This window comes from Manduca sexta, chromosome 3, assembly GCF_014839805.1.
Source record: "Manduca sexta isolate Smith_Timp_Sample1 chromosome 3, JHU_Msex_v1.0, whole genome shotgun sequence".
Lineage (NCBI taxonomy): Eukaryota > Metazoa > Arthropoda > Insecta > Lepidoptera > Sphingidae > Manduca > Manduca sexta.
This window is the reverse complement of record NC_051117.1, coordinates 4267013-4283306: the sequence shown is the minus strand read 5'-3', so window position 1 is coordinate 4283306 and position 16294 is coordinate 4267013. Positions and strand designations below refer to the sequence as shown.

The 16294-nt window shown below is 34.4% G+C and overlaps 1 protein-coding gene across 1 annotated transcript in view; it reads right to left on the bottom strand.

Annotated features, from left to right (window-relative positions):
• Window positions 1-16294, bottom strand: part of LOC115456051 (IQ motif and SEC7 domain-containing protein 2) — a 226513-nt gene that overhangs the window by 88179 nt on the left and 122040 nt on the right.

Genomic DNA, 16294 nt, shown 5'->3' with positions numbered 1-16294 from the left:
ACTTTCAAGACTTCACTATGGCGAGATTTTACACCCTACAATAACAAATATCCTATCACCAATAACATGGACCTCATCGTATTTACTATCATCCGCGTCTGTTTCATCCGCATCATCTCAAGGCCTTTTATCTCAGTTAATCGCTACTGTTATTTGTAGAACGGTTTGCTAACTCCGTGATGCACGTGTTAGTCCTGTACCGACTGGTTTCCCCACTTCAAGTATAAGCCGTAAACGTTAGTAACCGGTGCTTAGAAGTATGACATGGGTTTTGTGAAAATATTAACCCGCTTACGTTGTGACATACATTTTTGTAGTTGTGTAGGCTTTTCTATGAAAACTTCTGTTATATTGTTCATTGTAACTGTGACTGTCTAATCTAGTCTGCTTGGTCTAGTGACAACTTATATGGTCTGTGAATCTGGATATCGAACGTAGATAACAACACCCAGCCATTCAAGTTAAACGTCCAGCAATGCTAAGTCTTCCTTCTTTGATTAAAACATATATAATCATACTAGCTTTTGCTCGCGGCTTCGCTCGCGTGAACGGGATATCCGGGATAAAAGTTCTGCTATATATTTTACCGGAATTGAAATTAGCATATAACTTAGGCAGGGTCTTAAACTATCTCAAACTAAATTTCATAAAAATCCGCTCAATAGATTTTGAGAAAATCGATAACATACAGTCAGACAGCAAAGGGGACTTTGTTTCATAATATGTTTAGAGATATTATATTGGAATATAAAAAAATGCATAAATTTAAAAGTCCATTGCACTACATACCTAATTACAACCATTTACATCAAATGATTTAAGTTACTTAACCATTAATGTATGCTGAATGCTGATGTTATAATGAAGCGACGATACAGATTTCGTCTATGATATAACAAAATTATAGACAAAATAAATATATTTTAGAAAAGATACGGAACGCTCTAAGAGAATAATTAAGGATATGTTACATAATAATCAGATTATAGATATTGTATAATGTGCAAATTAGTCGGAAACGTACCAAAATTTGTTTGTTTTTAACAGTCGCGACGATGTCGAGTTTATCTTAAGTAGAAAGTGTAAAGCAATAAAAGATGCTCCAAATTTTAGCGATGTATTTAAAACTTTAAATATTAGTCTTAAGATTTATCAATATTCATATTATCATTAGATGTAACTATTACGAAATAGTTGATACACGTGTGTGATTTAAAATAATTTTAAATATTATGTTAATTTTGGATATTGAAGATAATTTACTCTACAAAATATTTACATCACATCCTATTAAAAAGTCTAAGGAGGCCTTGCCTAATATCATTTAAAAAAATTGTCATAAATCATAACAACATTGATACAAACACAATTTCTAAATACAGCAATAATGTCAAATAAAAACATTTAGCAACCGGAGACGTAAAAAAAGGCATACATCAAATTGCAACAACACCGATAATCGCACAGAGGCGAAATGGCAAGGTCTTTAATACGTTGGGTTTATCCGAATTCTAATGAGCTCATCATATGCAAATCAAATAAGGTGTGTCTATGTGTTTGTTACCAAGCAATGAAAGTGTTTTGTTTTTTCTTTTTATAAGACTATATTAAAGACTTTTTCTATTACACAATATTTAGATTCATTTATAATGCATCTATAATTTGAGAAATATCTACCACGCTAGCCGTCGCGAAGTAAGTTATACTTTAACTTTACTTTGAAGCAAAATGCATCTGATTATCTGGACTATAATTAGTACCTTCTTCACAACAATCGAATAGAACTGTCTTCAACTTGATAGACTTCAATAAGATCAGTAAAAATGTGTTTTTCTTTCTAACCAACCGGGTACTCCAATATGTGAATTCTGCCAACGCGCACTCGATCATCAAGGTAAACTAAACTCTAAAAACCCAGTAGTATAGGTCCGTGTCCAAGAGTGGACAGTATATAATACCGGGCTGATATTATTATTATAACCGGGTGGTCCAAGCAAGTAACAAACTTCGCAATCGATACAATTTCGACACCTTACATTATATCAGCTTCCTCTCTGGTGTTACGTTTAAAAAATATTTGCGCAATATTTAACATAACACTGGTACGGTCAGCAATATACTAAAAAATAACCCATTAAAGTCATTTTAATGTGCATAACGTTCTTACCGACAATATAATACACATTCGTAATATTTGGAGGTACTATTTCCTCTCTAACTTGAAGTATAGCACTAATAGCCTAATCTACAATCTCCAAATCTCTAATCGTCATATAATTTCCAATACTAGTTTGTGTTGTTGCTGATGGTACATTACAATACTTAGCTTGTATCGCAATACCGGTGAACTACCGATCTACTTGCGCCGATCACGCAACAGGCGAGCTGGTGTCTCGACTCGATGTTACGTAAATCTGACGCTTTGCGAACATCGTGAGCTGTGTGTGCCGTTTCGGATGTTTTGGAGGTCGACCTTACATCTTTAAATTTATAGACTGACAGGATAGAAAAATGACTTAAGAAAGTTCCACTGATAAACGTAATATTATTAACAGTGAAATTTTTGTTGCTTTTTCACAGCGAATAATTTTCTACTTTTATACGAAATATATTCATTGTCAGCTTTTATTTACCTTAATTTGAAGTGTAAATAGTTATTTTGTATAATTGGAACACTGTTGTATTATCTATATCAACTGATCAACAGATAATAGGTTCGTTTCCCAACCTATACTATATATAATACAAACACAATATGTTTTACAGTTTCGACCTTTTATTCAGCCTGTATTCTACCCATCAGTTTTCGTAAACAACTTAAAAGAAAATTAAAACTTCCCCTATGATTTATCGTGAACTTCGCTATCTCAAATACACTGCATGTCTGCAACATCAATTGCTGCTATTTCCACGTCACTTAGACAGACGTCTTATTTAACCACGTCTGTTGATGTCCAACACAGTACGGACATCCAGTTAGTATATTCATATACAGTTATGCTAACACGCAAGCAACTCTCGAAGTTCCATTGAACTAGTAGCCTAGTCTTCAAGTTATGGTCGGATTAGGGTATAGTAGGAACTGTTGTATTATTTTTACATATTGTGATGCCGATGTGGATGACATAGAGCTTGGAATAAGAGCCATGGTATCACGTCATAGTTTATTAGGTGGAAGGTATCCCGGACGAGAGTCTGTTTGTGTAGGTACCACTGCTGTTGAGATAAGGCGGAGAAAGCAAATGTCTACATTCTCTGGTAATTGTTTATTGACAGACAATTTTGCTGTCACTCGACAGTTTTTGTACTTTTCTGGGGAATGAAATGGCAAACTTGTTGAGGGTATTTCTGTATTTACCTTTAAGAACTGCAATATCTATTTTTGATACTAAATAACATCTTGCAAGTGCTGTTGCTTTCCGTTTTGAACTATATTGTGACCAATGTAATTGCTGGACATTATGCGATTTAACTCTTCAAAGGACCATCCTTACTTTTTCTGGTGTAAACATTTTGTGTAACACGAAAATACTAGACTCGTAAATGCTGTATTTGTTATGAGATATTTGAAGACTTCAATCTAGTATTTGCTATGCTTTACCAAGCTAGGGCAGACGGCAGACGAGAATCTTCCTGCTAAAGAACAATACCGTGATTGTAGTTGTTGGTCATGATGAATAAATGGGACATAAAAAAATATGCCACAATTAATAGACTCCTTGTGTTTTTTCCTGTAAATAACTAAACAATAAACATACATTATTAGTAATAGTGACTGACGGATATATATTATACTTAATAATAACAAGGAAATTATTCTAAAATGCATGACTGCAATTAATTAGACTTCTATTGACGGCTTTGAAATAAATCACATCGAATGGCATTATTCTGCAAACGAGGAACAGGAGGAGGAGAACAACGAGGGGTGGTAACGCTTGATTTATAACAGGGTATCTTTTTCAGACTGCAGGCCGAATGAAATATATTTTTATAGACGATCTGTCTTAAAGTCGATTGGTGGTATAAAAGCAATGTGACTATTGCCAAATCAGCCGGAAAAGAAATAAAAATACTTTATTTAAAAACGAACATATCAACAACATCAAAACTTCTGCTCAGTGTTTCAGGTAACCCGAATGTTTTGTCCTAAATCCGGTTTTCAAATTGAATCAATGGTTCGGCATCCTTTCTACACCAAACGTAAACAAAAACAAAAACCAACTCACCTCTTGAAAGAGCACTCGCATTCGCTAACAACACAAACGTAACCATAACCCAAACGTTTAACGTTCACAGCCATCGAATACAAACAACAGACCGTAAACGAATCGAAAATCCACAAACGTAAACTTTTAAACCGATGTACACAGTATATTGCACTCAAATTGATTACTTTGCCAAGTTAGATGCGAAAACCCACGCGTTTTGAGCGAAACTCATCCAACAAGTGTGGAAAACGATGCATTAGGTGGGCGTTGGGTGACGTCACGATACCGCTGTGGGCGTATTCCTGCGAGATTACGCGAACAATCCACGTTCCTTACGCAAACTTGCGAGTCAGGGATGTTTTTAAATGTCAACGGTTGATTAGGTTTGCTGGCTATTCTGGTTGGGATGATTTATTGAGTTATATGTTAAAAGGGTATTTGTCAAGTTATATCGTGTTTACTTTGTTACAACCACACTGGCACTTCTGCGTAACTTCCATAATCTATGAATTATTAGTTGGTGGTTGTGACTTACCACTATGTAAGCATGCTCGTTGGTCTACCTTCTAGTATGTAAAAGTAAAAGTCGATCTTTAAATTTTAACGATTAAATATATCATTTCATTTATCATTGTATTTAGACGCAGCATGCTGATAGAAAATAATTACGTTATAGCTACTAAGAGAATTTTGATAAATTTTGACAACGTGATATCAATACCCCCAAAGGTATGTTAAATTATAATAGAATACGTATTGTTCGCGACTTAGCTCGCGTTAAAAACCTTTCCCGATGCGAAAGTCTCTAAACACTGTACGACGCCAGTGCCCTCTATTTAAAATATCAGATTTAAAAAAAATATTATATTTTATCGGGACCCAATTACTGTGATAATAGTAGCCTATGTTTTAATCCAGGACATAGTCTATCTATGTGCAAAAATTCACCTAAATCCGTTGAGTTGTTTCTGAGTTTACTTCTAACAAACATCAAAACATTTTCACAAACTTTCCTATTTATAATATTAGTAACTACGATTATAGACTGTAATGTATAAAGTACAAAATATGTTATAATAACTACACTTACACTAGTGGCGGTAAAATATTTAAGGCCATTTGTTTACGGCATATTTAGATGACATATCGTAAACATTTATCAAACAATTTTCGCTATTTTATACTTGTTTTACGGTCCAATTTCCTTCCATTTAGAGTTTAGGCGTATAATAATAAAACACAGTTGAGAATTTTTTATAACACTTCCAAATTGAACACTGTGAGAAACGGAAAGTGGTTTTTCTCGAAGATAACAAGCCGTTAACCTTTCTGTGTACGTAAATTTTTAACGGTAATTAAAATTGTTAGTTTCAACTCAACCTACATAATGTTTAGAAAAAAAATACATGCGGCCTGAACGTTATTGTTATAGAAAAAATAGGCACCTACACAAAATTATGTGTTGTATAATGACTTATTTAGAATGTGTCAACATAAATGAGGTGTGAATGTGCTACTTGCAATAAAGGCAATTTAAATATAAATAGAATAAAATTTTGATGAGCCATATTGACTACTTTCCAAGATAACAAGGACCTATTTCACAAGTTTCAAGTTAATTTGGCATTAATCGCATTAAATTATTATTAACATTTATTTAGGAGCGTAGTGTGTCTTGTATTAAGTCGGCTTATATAATTTATTTAACGAATAGTATGTACTTAAAAGTTGTGAAAACATTAGTCATTTTTAAATATACCATCCGAAAACCAAGTAAAAAGTAACTGAATAGCATTTATTTTGTTATCAGTTATTTGGACTCGTTTTGCATGCGCGACTATCAGGTGACCTTATTGCTAAATTAAGTTTAGGGTTTATTTCAAGCGTTATTCGCGACATATTGTGTTCGTTTCATCAATTAAAACATATTTATCCCTACCTGTACCCACAATGGGATAAACATAGAGATTAATTGTGTGACTACCTATATAGATCACATGTTTTAGACTAGCTTTTGTCTACGGTTCCACCTGCATCAAAAAATTTTCCGGGAAAAAATAGGCTATAGCACACACGAGTAATATAGTTACATTTGAATGACAAAAAAAAACAAAATCGGTTTAGTAGTTCCTGAGATTAACGCGGTTAAACAAACAAACTCTTAATATATTAGTATAGATATAAGACCTACAACTATTCGTTCATAGGTTATAAAATTATAATACTATCCAGCCATCTGAAATTATTATCACAAAAATATTTCATTAAAAATCACAACGTGAAAGATGCCACGCTATAATTTTTTGCAAGGAAGTGAAAAAGACTTAGCAAAACAACTAGAGGAGGAAGGAAGCCGTAATGTAACATAATATTTTTTGTTGATTTTTGTACAGGATATTATAATTTTCTCATTTTTGTCCTGTACCGGTGTTATAGCCTTAAATAATAGAAGTTGCCTTTGTTAAGTAATTTACATTGTTAATATACATATTCATAAATAATACCGATATATAAAACTACACGTATACTTTTATTTATAGCTTAAAATATAGTAAATACCTATATAGTAACGTAAAAATATATCAATTCTACAAATAAATAATTTATAGTGTTAAGAAAATTTCTTTGAAATTATTAATTAAAATATTGGAGAGAATATATCTCACTATCTCTGTCACACGTGTTGTCTTATGCCGATGACGTCATAATGTTATTGCGTTCTTTATCTGTCATTGAACTCTTATAATTTCGATAAAAAATTGTATGTATTACACTATTCAAATTCAAATTCAAATTCAAATTTTTTATTGCTGAATGTAGGTGTAACAAAATGTTTTAATACATTCTACCGGGATAGGTACCGGTGTGCAATTCAATTTTACTACACTGTGTACTCAATAAAGTAGTAACTTTTACATTATTTTTTGAAGGTAATTTATTACTAGAAATAAATAACAAGAATATAAGTCAACTGACTTATCAAATGAAACTCACCTTTCAAATTTACGAAATTAATCCACGCATTATAATCCCGGATATCACGGAACGACATAATTAAATTAAAATATATACGCGTGGCATTACTGATTACGATTTTAATTAAATTAAAAATGTCTCATTACGCATAAAGCATGGCAGACGCGAACACGCGACAGATGTGACTCCAACCCGTGACAGGAACACTGTCTATTTTTATAAAAACTTGTTATGTTCTATAAGAAAAATACGCCATGTTAAGTACTGAGGGTGGCACACGACATATTTTTTTTAAATTACTTTTCAAAGATATTCATAATATTTATTTATTTATTATTAGTATTAAAGTACATAGAACAATGTAACAAATAATGGCTTATTCTGACGTATTGTAAATAACGAAACATAATATTGTTTAATACAACAAGAATACGTACAATAAATTAATGTAGCATGTCACTGTACTTCTAATATTGTGAGGGAAAATTGAAGTAAATTTGGCAACAAGATATGCAAAGTTATTTAAAACAATGAAGTTAAAGGAGTTAATGTAATCTGTTTTAATAAAATAATCGTTCCCAAAACCGAGTCGCGACAATGAAAAATCTAGTCAAAACTTCTTAGAATCAATTTAACCCATTTAAGTGGATTATAAGCACCGATTATAATAATTGATAATGACAATAATCATTTTAAACACTTCAATTAAGCGAAATTGCCTGAAAGAGCACTTAGCAAATTAGGTGATTCAGAATGAATTATTTTAAAAATTCGTTTAATCAGAGAGTATCTTTTGAACACTGAGGCCGGGTTAGTTGCATAAAGAAATAGAGAAAATTATGAATTCATTTTACAAGTTTTGCTGGTGGTAGGATATATTTTACATACGCCCGGATAGCGACCACCGTACACAAAGTGTTTAAACCCGCTACGGTGGCCCACGAAGAGTGTTGCGTTCCGGGATCAGCCTGTGTATATCTGGTTCCAACAGGCCGGCATAATTATGTCGACTGTCGAGGGGTAATCATCTCTCGTCAGTCGACATTCTATTAGACCCCACTCTGCTTACCATCAGGTGTGCCTGTATAAAATAAAAGGCGGACACCCACTTTCCGCCATGCATATTCTCACGCATGATGTGATAAACCGCCACATTGCACAAAATATAACAATCTAAGAGGATAAACAAAGAATAAAAGAAAATAGTTTAGAATAAAAGTGAAAGCACTCTCAAACTTCGTCGCGTGGGTTTTACATAATACGCAAACAGCTCACGAGAATATTCGGTTTAGCATAATTTATAATGTTTGTTACGTCACATCGTATGCGAAAAGTCACATAATAAAATACAACTTACGTAGAACGGAACATTTTAAAAGGTGAAAGGTCTCATATCAACGGTACATTATCTTTTTGTGATAAACTTTGAGTTTACAAATGAATATAGCCAAATCAGTAGTTGCTAGCAGACGTTTTGTAGACAATATGTGATAATCTATGAGGAATCAGCTGGTATAGTTAGTTTTATACGATTTGTTAACTTTAGAGAAACTGTTCTGCTATCTCTTTAGGATCTGTATGATCGGAATAGTCAAATCTTTGGATAGAGACTTTCTCGCCCTCATACCCACCACTACAGCTCCTGTAAGCCAGAATCAGCATTGGCACGCATTTTATGACACCGAGCGGTGAAGCTCGGCGAGTCTCAGGGAACACTAATTTGTCATTATCCCGCAACGAAATTAATCAAATACAAAGATACGGAGGAGTTTGGATAGTCAACACCTACAAACTTATCTAGTTTTTGACTGATCTCGAAACATTTTTTTTAAGTGGGAATAAATGAGCAAATGGGAAATCCGATGACTGACTCAGTGGCATAGTTGTATTACGATATGACTGCAGTGCTGAGGTCTCGGGTGCGATTCCCGGGTCGGGTGATATTGGGTTTTTCTACTCAGTATCGGCCCAGAGTTAAAAAACCGTGCCTGGTATGACAATATTCTCGCTCTCTATCTGTTATCACATCATGGGACTAGAAACACACGGCGGAAAGAGTGTACACCAGTTACACCTCTGCCTATCCCTTCGCGGATAAATGGCGCGAGTATATGTGAGAAATCTCATGGTAAGTGGTCACCTCCGCCCATAATCAAAAGATTATGACATTACCAAAGGAACCATCTATCCATTATACCGCTCCCTGAACAATCTAAAAAGGAAAACAAAACAAAAACGTTGTAAACGAAAGCGTTTGTTATTGTGAATTGCTCGGCTGTCAACACAAACGTCCGGAGGTTGTTCCTTTGGCCTCAGACAACCGAAACGAGCCCACGCAATTAAACAAACTTACATAAAATGCCGCCGTCCTTTGTTACAAACGGACGACAAATCCTTTTGAACGATGAAAACATTTTCGTATGAGATTACAAAGTTTACAACCATAGTTGTGATAAGTCTAAGTGGATTTGAAAATTGTATGTAAAAACTTCTTCACCGGTACGTGCCTACTTATCATTTTAATTTTTTTTAAGTTATTGAGTCATCTGATGTGAATATTTAACATCATAAGTGATTTACAAAACTCCATATCATCAAATTCGTTGATGTGTTCATGGTACGGGCAGTAAAATTCTGATAGCGCGACTAGTACTTCATCGTTGGATATTTATGTTATGTGCTCTGTGCATTTAAGCATATGTAATTCTATCAGTGGCGAAGATTCTATATAACCCGATTCCTGCCGGCTTCCTTTTCGTAATTTATATAAAATCTAATTATCATCAGAACCATTTACAAACCGCGTTTATGCACGTTAGTATCTATAGGTACATATTAAGTCGAGTTCCCTTTTGGAAAATTTCATCCTTCGCCACTCATTTCTATATCCTTAGTTATTCTTTTATTATTATTATTTGTGTGTATCATATTCTTGCCCATCAATAAGTGCTTTTTTATTAAGATACGAAACATCTCCTTCTCGAGCGATCTCAATTTATAAATCAATATTTACACGACATTTTAGCATTACAAACGTAATTCCATTTGTCGTTTCGCTTGTGGGCGAATTTTCAATGTTTAGCTAAACAACAGTCCAAAGATACAAGGAGCTTTGTTGGCACTAGCTCGAGGCTATCATTATTGTACGCAACAAACATCTCCGAAATTCGTCGTGTTGTCACTGTGTTAGAGTAAATAGTTTCTATGTTTTCATTAGCATTATTTGTCTTTTGATCATATTTTATGTTGACCTTGATCTTATATGAAGCACGTGGATAGATGGTCATTATCATTTAAGTCCTATGTCTCCTAGATGGGGCCGAGGGCATCCTCAGTGATTCTCCATCCCGCACGGTCTTGAGCTGCCTGCTTGATTTCGCTCCAAGACTAGTGGATAGATGGTGCCATGTGTTTAACTTAGACCTTTTATAGGTCAAAACCGATTGTAATAAAAATATATTTAGGAATATTCTTCCTTAAATTTTGATTGTATTCAGAGATATGATCAAAGGACTTGCGAAGTACTCTTAATATCTTCATTCAAAATGACATCTGTTATTTTTATTAGTTGCTAGACCATATCTTATCAGATATCATTGTTAACTATATTAGTTGCTAGACCTCTAATACCTTATCAAAAATTATTAGCAGACTCCTTTTTGATTTATAGTTTTGCAAATAAATGTAAGAAAGATATTCAGTCAATTTTCACTTCATATTTTCTTTCTACGAGATATATGATTCCAAAATAACCTTTGTGTCTTCTACGTCAAGTGACTTAATTTACCACAAAACGGGACAGAACCTGAGGGAAATAAGGACGCGTTCCTAACGCATTACTCTTTTAGTAATACAGATAATTTCCCAAATCAACTGACGCCATTCCGTCTGGCGAAAGAAAGCAAACAAAACGAAGAAGCATTCATAGTAATATCCGCAAGTTCCTTCAGGTTAAGGCCACAGATCGTGCAGTTACTTCACGTCTATTGCAATATACAAAGACATTCATATTGGTATATATATTAGGTGTCGCAACTAATTAGTGGGCAGACGATATTTTGTTGATTTGGGGTCATTTTATGATCACAAGGTGCACGCCGACGCAGATTTTGGAGGTTATGTTTAAATCTCTTTCGACATAATAGTTTAGTGGATTTCGTCAGGTTTCAATTATGGAATCTTAGATTTATTTCCTATACTGAATTATGAATATTTATATGAAAAGAAGAAAGATTTATTGCTGGCACAATTTTAAATGGACAATTTACTAATTTATACAAACAAAATTAAATAAAGAAAATTACTATGTTATTAATTAAGATAACATAGTACTCTAAAGGAGAATTACATAAAGTCAAGTCAAACAACAAAGGTCTGTATCTCAAAATATCCCATCGATACTCATTACAGTATTTAAAAGTAATATATTATCACATACTTCTAAAGAAATAATTTATTGTATGCAATTAATTATACATCTAAATATTTGAAGATTAAGTTAAGTCCGCCGATATACATATTGTGTATATAAAGTGCATAACTAAATTAAATTATAAGAAAACTGTAAGCGTAATAAAGAGGCAGGTAATTTTACTGTAAATGTTATTTAAAATAAAATCATTATCAAATTACTTTGCAGCATAAAAATGTCTAATTTAATCAATATTAAAACCGTGTTATCAATTAACTATCGGTTAACGGCATCGATCAATTTCTTATTAAAACTTATCACAAGCACTAATGACTAAAGTGAATTCTGTTTAATGTACAGTTTGTAGCAGATAAAGTCCGTTAGCTATAAACTGATAAAAATCTCACAAACAACATTATATTTCCAGTTTTTAGACTCTATCTAATTATTTTCTGAGGCGTTATGTATAATTTAGCACACTGTGTCTAGATGAAGACATTGAAAGATTACGTCTTAGTATCTTTTTAGTACTTACTTAGTGATTTATAAAATTGAAAAACACCAAATAATATGTAATTAATTGCTCAATATTGCGAATCAAATCCAAACCCAACGGGTCACGAACGAAGCAGGTAACCAGAAAATTACATTTGGCTGAAGTCGATTATTCTGTCGTTTATTACTGGTGGTAAGTTTCTCATATGTGGGAGTCTGCCTGGGTAGGTACCACCGCAATGTCTGTTTCTACCGCCAAGCAACAGTGTGTAGTCATTGTTGTGTTCCTGTTTGAAAGACATTGTAGCCAGTGTAACTACTGGACTTAATTAGACTTAAAATCTCATGTCACAGGATGGCAAGCACGGTGGAATACCCAAAAAATACTTGATAATTTAATTCAAGGTGGATGGTGTTTGTACTGATTATGGGCGGTCGTATCGCTTACCATCAGGCGCACGGCAAGCACGTCTCGTCATTCAAAGCAATAAAAAAAATATATATTTGAAAATTTGTTCACTAATAGGAAGCTACATTACTCGTGAGTGCTACAGGCTACTTTTTATCCCCGAAAAACTTATTCACAGGAGGCAAAATGTATTTTAAAAAACATTCGCATAATCCCCAGAGGCCTTTTGTCCGCAATCTGGTTTTATTAACCTAAAATAGCTTTGAATAGTGATGGGAAGGCTCGACGGGGATTGGCCTAATTCGATTTGAATATCGATATAGGTTAGTTTATAGATTTGATTGGTGAACAGTGCTATAGGAGATTAGTCGAGTGATCGGTTAATTGTATTTAGACGGTTTCTAGTTAGCTTGTAGTAGTTGCTTGTTAGAAGTGTAGGTAATGGGAATTAATGCTATTTCAAATTATTTTTCATTAGCATGTTAATTTTCATATAGTCGTATTACTAATGTGATGCATTAGTGAAAATAAAATTTCGCAATTGTATTTAATTTTAGATCTAGTATTGGTTACTAGCGAGTGCGTACTGTCCCTATACCGAACCCCCCCACCTTCCCCCGCGCTTGCGGCGCACTCGTCAACCCTGTTATCATGTATCTACAAACCCAGTGCTCACGTTTCTCTTAGTTTTAATTTTGAGTAATTTTACAATAACATAACATATTTATTAAAAACGCTTCTCTAATATCCCTTATACTGAATAGAATTTAGAGAACAGATATAGCACATTTTTCACTAAGAATATTTCCCCGCACTAAAATCCAAATACTTTACAATGTTGCGAATGAGGTGCGATGTATTTGTTTTATCGCAATGGCTTCAACGACCGCACCGTCACGTACAAACAAACAAAAGTTTCACTTTCACGCGTTATGTCGTCTGCCGGACCATTAGCTGACGCGCCGTGAAGTGTGACAGGTCGAATATAATCGTATGGTTTCAAACCGTGAGTTACATAGTTATGGAAAAATAATAGGAATTAAGTACAATCGATTTTGACATCATTCTGAAAGTCCTAAAGTCTAAAACGGGTTATGCGTCATCGTGGAGTGCGGGCAAATGTTTTTTTTCTATCTTGGCAAAGTCAAGTGACTACAATGATCATGATTGACTGTGTCTCATTAGACCTACATTAAGCGTCCTACAACTTACGCCGAATCATATCTAAACATCAGGCGGTTAGTAAAGAAACGCAAGCCCATTTAGCATAAAATATTCTATTATCGATCCCAATCTTAATATTTGATCCGAACCCAAAATTAAATCAATCAACATAAGTATACTAATTGGTCTATTTTCGCGACCTATGCCATGCAAAAGGATATATTTCTACGAAAAAATTTAACCTAATAATTTTATTTCAGAAATTACTTTCTGCATTGGTAGCATCGCATCGACCTAGTATCATGATCATAAAATCTAAAAGCCTATCTACAGAATTCGATATGCATATTCCAGGCAATACAGTTCACTTTCACCGCGTTAAACAAATTCTAAATATCATATTAAAATGACCCGTATCAACAACGAACACAGTTTAGTATTGCCCGTATCAAATGAAATGTACCTACTTGTAAATTGCTTTCTAGAATATTCATTTCCACATGACCTTTTGTAACTAGTTCATCTAACGCACAAACATATATCGCGAATGCTGGATGTATAACAGAAAGTAAAGTTGATATTAGAAGATAAATACATCATGTTTTGCCGGAGTGTGTGCGGAGCGGATCTCATACTCTGGATTTCAATGTAGGAATTATAAAGGTTATTGTCGGTTCCAGCGTCGGAAAGGGCTAGAGTTTTTTTGAAAAAATATTTCAAAATCGTGAAATGTGTGTGAATACCGGTGCAAGCGGACATACAGAGCGACATGGTAATAAACCTACGACCAAGCTCCTTAAATTAACAATAAATATATACTAAGTCCCGTCTGTATGTACAATCGGGTTGGCTCACTATTACAAGGTTCTTTGATATAATTTTTGCACAAATCGGGATATGTAAATCACATGATTGTATCGAAATAAAATTAGTATAGGGAAATTAACGCGTTTTTTTTTGGTATAATTGTAAAATGTAGGTAGATATTGTAACTGACTTCGGTCAACTAAGAACACAGTCCGCTCTGTGACTACGAAGGGTAAAAAGTCATCGAAACTTCGGGAAAAAATTTAAATACAGATATACGAAAGCTAGTTTTATTTCGACTTTAACAAAATCTAGAAATCGTTACACATGATTCTATGTCCTTTTGCAGCAAACATTTCCAATAATACGAAAACACAAATAAAGGGGAAGCTATGAATTATTGTCTTGCCATATTTACCAACATGAAAACGTTAAATCTCATTTTCCAACATAAATAAAAATTAACATAGGACCTTGTTAATGAGCCAGCGATATGTCTGAATAACTCTGGCAAGAAGTGTCTCAACAACCACCATCGTTCATCATAATGACTTCTACCACACCAGTACGTAGCATTAATTTCATTACAATCATTATATCAATAACCAGTATAAAAAAAAAACCTAGTTTCGCTTATCCATACTGACCCACACATACAAAACCCCACCAAACAAATGACCAACACATAATAACCACGTATTTAAATGCACTGTATTGTATTAGAGCTGGTTGCGTCAAGAGGGGACAGAAGAGCGGGGGGGAGGAGGAGTGCGGGAGGAATCTTTTCAAAGAGTTGTAAGGACCTTCTGACGTCGGTGTCGTCGGAAACCTCACCGCGTACAATAGGACTAATAGGTGCGCATGTGTGCGTGCTATCGGTTACAAGCGGTGGCGGATGAGTTAATTACTAGATTAATGACCGAGATTAAAAATAGTTCAGTTAATCATTCTTTAAATCAATGGTCAATGTTAAAAATAGCAATGTTAATTCGAATAATGATGAATGCTCCTGTGTATTGATTGGAGCAAGTTTATCAATATAATTGGTTTATTGAATTAATGTACTCGTACAATACTAAAAAATAGATTTCCCGGACTAAGATTCTGACAGTGTCATTTTCGGAACAAAAAAACAGGTACCATCGAAACCTATATGTTAATGAAAGATATCGTCTATCAGTGTGCCAAATTCCTTTCAAATCCGTCGTCGTCCAGTGTTCACGGTGTTTACTTCTAACAAATATCCAAACATCTTTACTAACCCATTCACAATAGTAATAAGACGTAAGAAAAGACATTGTTAGCAAGAAAAAAGACAGCTTTCCAATCGCCACATCTCTCATCTCGCACCAAAGTAAGTCGCCAACGCGACAGGTCTACTGCCTGTCGAGCGTTTCAAAGGGCCTGTACAGTAGACGCACGGGCCCTTTGTATCACAAACGGTTGTTACGCGACGTACCGCGTGCGTGAAATTAACCCGTCTCCCTAAATACCCGGCCAACATCAAACGGCCATATGCATTCCTCACGTACCTGCGTGTAACGGAACTGTGTCATAAGACTTGAATATATTTGTGACTTGATAGCGAGCAATGTGAATGTACGTAGCATCATGCTTTTATAAATATTCAGGGGTAGGCAGACATTACGCCAGTTATGTTAGGTCCCAGGGAGCGACCTTATTGCCATTTGCCGAACATGATTGTGTCATAGTGGCTCCTCATGATGAGTCAATGTTAGCCCGAAAACATTCAGAATACTCAAAAATACTTGTAATAACAAGGCTTTGTGATTCAGGCGACCCCTAGCGGACGCGACATGT